The 5,655-nt window shown below is 44.3% G+C and overlaps 1 pseudogene across 1 annotated transcript; it reads right to left on the reverse strand.

The window, feature by feature from the left end:
- Nucleotides 1-4,984: 4,984 nt before the first annotated feature.
- Nucleotides 4,985-5,446, reverse strand: LOC308427928 (serine/arginine-rich splicing factor 3-like; annotated as a pseudogene). The gene has a single exon. The product of its transcript is annotated as a serine/arginine-rich splicing factor 3-like (transcript).
- Nucleotides 5,447-5,655: the final 209 nt, after the last annotated feature.

Genomic DNA, 5,655 nt, shown 5'->3' on the forward strand with positions numbered 1-5,655 from the left:
CTCTCTCTCTCTCTCTCTGTCTCTCTCTGTCTCTCTCTGTTTCTCTGTCTCTCTGTCTCTCTGTGTGTGTCTTTCTGTCTCTCTCTCTGTCTGTCTCTCTCTCTGTCTGTCTGTCTCTCTCTCTGTCTCTCTCTGTCTCTCTGTCTCTGTGTGTGTGTCTCTCTGTCTCTCTCTCTGTCTCTCTCTGTCTCTCTCTGTCTCTCTCTGTGTCTCTCTGTCTCTCTCTCTGTCTCTCTCTCTCTCTCTCTCTCTCTCTGTCTCTCTCTGTCTCTCTCTGTCTCTCTGTGTGTGTCTTTCTGTCTCTCTCTCTGTCTGTCTGTCTCTCTGTCTGTCTGTCTCTCTCTGTCTCTCTCTGTCTCTCTGTCTCTGTGTGTGTGTCTCTCTGTCTCTCTGTCTCTCTCTCTGTCTCTCTCTCTGTCTCTCTCTCTGTCTCTCTCTCTCTCTGTCTCTCTCTCTCTCTGTCTCTCTCTCTGTCTCTCTCTCTGTCTCTCTCTCTCTCTGTCTCTCTCTCTGTCTCTCTCTCTCTCTGTCTCTCTCTGTCTCTCTCTCTCTCTCTCTCTCTCTCTCTCTCTCTCTCTCTCTCTCTCTCTCCCTACTGCCTGTGAATCCAATAACAGAGCTCTCAGCTACCTCTCCAGTAACAATGTCTGCATGCTGCCATGCTTCCTGCCATGACTGTTATGGATTAACCCTCTGAAACTGTAAGCCAGTCCAAGTTAAATGTTTTCCTTCATAGGATTTGCGGTGGTCATGATCTCTTCACAGCAACAGAATCCTGACTAAGACAAACCCCCATCTTGAGCTACCTTTGATGGCCATTCATCACTCATTCCTGTTTAATCTAACACCCATTTGACAATCAAGAGTCTTAGAAAATGTTCTTAGGACACAGCAAGTTTCCACCAACCCGAAAGCTGAGACAAACTGTCATCACATAGCAAGTAAATCCTGTGGTTTAAATCTCATCCCCGTGATCTTATGTCTCCACCAGTGTTCTTGACAAATCCTTTGTCTATGACTTTCTTGTATCCTGTGACACTTCCACAGCAGACATGTCAGTCAGAGCAGTCTGTATGGCTGGGTCATAGTCATTCACATTTCACTCATACCAATCTCTCATTCTCACTGACTGAAAGCTGTTTTATATCTATGCAATGTAAATGAACATTAAAACTGTGATAAGCTGGATGTTTAAAAATTAGTAACGTTTATAATATGTTCCAGTTAGCAAGACAGAGGGAATGAATTAACAAATTGATTAAAATAGTATAATGTGGATGAAAAGGCCGCTGGCAGTGGGTAGACTGGCTGCTTTACAGGAGGTGGCTCTGGCTCTAAGCAAGTTATCAGCAGTATTCTATAAAGAGCTACTAAGCACAAAGTGATAAACTGAGTTGTCTCCAAAATACAGCCTGTATCTTGACCAGTGAAAGAAGGAACGGAAGTTGTACAAATCTTATGATTTCAAAACAAATGATACTAATACTAATGGAGTCAAGACAGTGTTTTTAGTTTCTCAAGTGGATCTTAGTTTGGTTTTATGAGGTAAATGTAATTCAGTCTTAAACCTAAAGGAATCAGTGAGAGACAGACAGAATCAAAGAAGGAGAACTAAATCTCATTTGAACCTAAGTCCAAAGGTTGAAAATAAAATCCAGGATACAATGAACAAGCTTAGGGAACAAATTCTGTTGAAGGGTGCAGCTAGCAAAAGCCAGACTGTGTCCCGGAGGGCTGAGCAGGTGAATCATTGTGGCAAGGACACCACCAACTCCACACAACAGACAGTCTGAACACCAACCAAAGAATATATGCAGGCTGGACCTGAGCCTCCTAATTACGTAACGTGCAACTCGGTCTTCATCTTTATTCCGAATGGGGGCCATCCCAAAAGTTGTTGTCTGTCCATGAGATATGTTCTACTAGCTGTGCTGCCTTGCCTGGCCTCAGACAGAGAGGAAGCGCCTAGCCTTGCAGAGACTTGAAGTGCCAGGATCAGGGAGATACCCAGAGGGGTACCCACCCACTTAGAAGAGAAAGGGAGGAGGAATGAGGGAAGGATTTTGATGGGGAGTAACTTGGCAGGCGGCAGGGAGCAGGATGTTAGTGAATACTACAGAAAGAATGACCTATGTGGAAAAGGTGGAAAGATGGTGCTCACCTGTTCCCCTTTGTTTCATTTTGCTCTACAAAATTTTTAAGATGTTCTGTCATCTTATTTGTGCGTGCTGTGCGTGCCGTGTGTGCCCCTTACTTGAACAGGTATCTGTGGAGGCCAAAAAGGATGTTAGATTCCTTGGAGCAGGAGTTACAGGTGGTTGAGAGCCAACCAGAGCGGGTGCTAGGAACCAAATCCAGGCCTTCCGAAAGAGCGCCCTTAAGGGTGAAGGCACCTCTGTAGTCCTGCTTCCTAGTTTTAGAAATACTGTCCCCAGTGTATCCCTTGAGTCTCAAACTCAAGGCCCTCTTGCCTCTACACAGGCATGCTTACATCATGACCCTACAGGCATACCACCATGCCTGACTCAACACGTCTCTTTTCAAATTGTTGAGTTTCCCTGTCCCACCAGAGGGACTGAGAAAAAGTTGCCTCTGTCCATTGTTTTCAGTGATCAGAAATTTAGATGTGAAAGGATTTGCTTCAAGTGGTTCTGCAATAACAAAGACTGTCTTGCTGAAAATTGGCTGCTTCTGCCTTGGCACCTGCTTGTTCAGGGCCCCTAGTTTCCCGGTTTCCTCCTCCTCGTTTACAAGCCTTTAACTATGTCCAGAGTGTCACAGGCAAACTCTTCTCCACTGTTAAACTCCCAGTTGCTCCTAGTTTGCCTCAGACATGACTGACCCTTTGGCCAAGGGCTGGGTACTGGAGTTTCTGACTCTGCTAAGAGATTCTGTTCCTCTTCTCCATTGCTGCCTGTTGCCCTTATGTGGAAAATTAGTAAAAATGATTCTCCAGCCATGTTTCTTAATTTTGTGTGCAACAAGAATATGTATGTCTCTCACACTTACAGAAACGTTTTGTAAGTAACAGAAAGCGATGCTGGAATGTGCTCTGGCTTTCTAAAGCTGTGGTATGAACAACCATAATCCCTCATGAACCTTTAAACCTTAATCAGCCTGTCACAGATTCCAAATGTCAAAGTTAGGCAGCAATAGCTGGGCTTTTTCTTTTCATTTTTTTAAATTTTTTTCCTTCATATATTACATCCCAACATGGTTTCCCCCACCACTACCATCTTTTCTCTCCCTTAGATTCACTCTTCCTCTGTTTCCCCTCAGAAAAGAGTAGGTCTCACAGGACTATCAACCAAACATGGCATATCATGTATGGTTGATCATGCAATAAGAATAGGTACATCCCCTGATGTTAAGGTTGGACAAGGCAACCCAATAGAAGGAAAGGGGTCCCCAAAGCAAGCGAAAGGGTCATAGATACCGCTACCTCCACTGCAAGGAGTCCCACGAAAACACCAACCTACACAATAACGTATGCAGAGGACCTGGGTGAGACCCATACAGGTTCCCTGATTGTCGGTTCCATTCCTGTGGTCCACAAGGGCCCTGGTTAGTTGGTTCTATGAGTTGTGTGTGTGTGTGTGTGTGTGTGTGTGTGTGTGTGTGTGTGTTTTCTTGACTCCTCTGCTTCCTACAACTATTTCTTCCCCCACTTCTTCAGGGTCCCCTGGCTCTACACAGAGTTTGGCTGTGGGTCTCTGATGAAGATGGTGCTAGGCCACTGTCTATTAAGTAGAGCAATGTATTGTTTGTTTCAATGACTTTATTATTTTTATTTATTTTATTTTGACTTTTTGCCAGTTGTGTTTGGTTCCATCCTAGGTCTCTGGGTTATCCAGTCTCTGTGTCTTGGCCCTCCAGGAGTGTGAGGATTGTGTTCCCTCTCATGGCAAGGGCCAGTCATTGGCTGGAAACCCCCACATGTTCTGTATCTCCTTTACTCCACCACATCTGGAAGGTACAACAAATTGCAGGTCAAAGGTTTTGTGGCTTCTTTGGTGTTCCAATCCCTCCACTGGAAGTCTTGCCTGCTTATGGAAGATAGCCAGTTCAGGTTTCATAGTCCCCACTGATAGGAGTTTCCATGAGGGTCACCCTCGTAGATTTCTGGGAGTTTCTATTGATTAGGTTTCTTTATTTTTACTACACAATTATGCTAGTATTTTATTAATTAAAAAGCACTGCACAAGAAAATATAAGCATGGCTTCCAATAGGAGTGTTATACCCAGATGTGACAGCAAGCCCACAGACTGCATGTGCAAAGAGAAACAGGCTTTCATGTCACACAATAATTTGTAACTAAAACTTTAACCCAAGGATTCTCACAAACATATTACAAATGACTGCCTGAAAAATAAAAATCTTACACCGTAACTGAGAAGTTCAGCTCTACGAGGTACCCTGTTTGGACACTGGTATCTTAGTCTTACATTTCCAAATAAGTTATAAGAGCTCTACATCCGCATACAGCGACCAGGAAGGAACTGCTTTGAAGATCTTCAGAGTGTGGTTCCTACCCTTTCCCTGTTGGCTGTCTTCACAGCAGCTTTGAAAGGCCGTTTACCATTTGACCTACAGTGCCACACTGTCTCCACTACTACAGGAACGACAGCTTTATTCAATTTTCCCGTGTTGCTTTATATCATTAGCACATCACACTTAAAACTTGGCAAGATCTAGGTTTATTTCAGTCCATAAGAAACTAAAATACGAAGAAAGTTCCATCTCACTTAAGGGAACATTGTAAAGTAATAATTCTTAATGTCACATGCCTCATATGATCCATTTGAAACCATAGAGAATTACATCGTTTTGTGTGTCGCTGTTCCAAGAGAAAATAAATGTGAACAGCTAAAACATCTTTAAGATGCACCAAACTTATGAAGTCTCAAACAAAACTTTAATTTACTGTAAATACTCCTGTCAAATAAGGTTATTTCCTGTACACCAGTTTTGCAAACTGGTCTTCTATTTCCTTTCATTTGACCTAGATCGGCTACGAGACCTAGGGAAGGATCCAGACGGCTGGTGATTTCTCTTCTCCTGTCTCTATAAAGTGACCTGCTCCAGCTTCTGGAAAAGCTTCTTCTTGGGGATCTGCGCTGAGGTGGAGGACTCCTCCTGCCGTGATCATCTCGAGGAAAACAACCCCAAGAGGGAGGCGGGCCACGATTCCGACTTCTCTTTTCACCGTTTGGCAGTTTCGCCCTTATAGCAGCCCCATGGTGTTCTTCCATCGAGCTCTCGGACAGCATCAGCAGCATCTCAGGGATCCTCAAATTCGATGAAAGCAAAGCCAGGAGGGTTTCGAGCAACACACACACTTCGGCGTGCTCCATGACAGCCAAAAACCCGTTCCAATTCAATCTTGTTCCCATTGTCTCCAAGATTACCCACAGAAGCTCTACAAGAACAGGAATCATGATGCATTTCGAGATCCCGAATTTAAAAAGGCACAAGCACAAATCCTAACGCTCCAACAGGCCCGCCCGCTTCCCTCTGACTCTGCCCCCACAGATGCTCTCGGTTCTGCAGCGTCCAGGAACTGGCCTTGATTAGGTTTCTACATGACACCTCAAAATGCTCCGCAATTCCTGTCATCTCTTTCAGAAACCAGCCCAAGCTTCTATACTATTTGC

Source organism: Micromys minutus (genome assembly GCF_963924665.1).
Source record: "Micromys minutus genome assembly, chromosome: 12".
NCBI classification, from domain to species: Eukaryota; Metazoa; Chordata; class Mammalia; order Rodentia; family Muridae; genus Micromys; species Micromys minutus.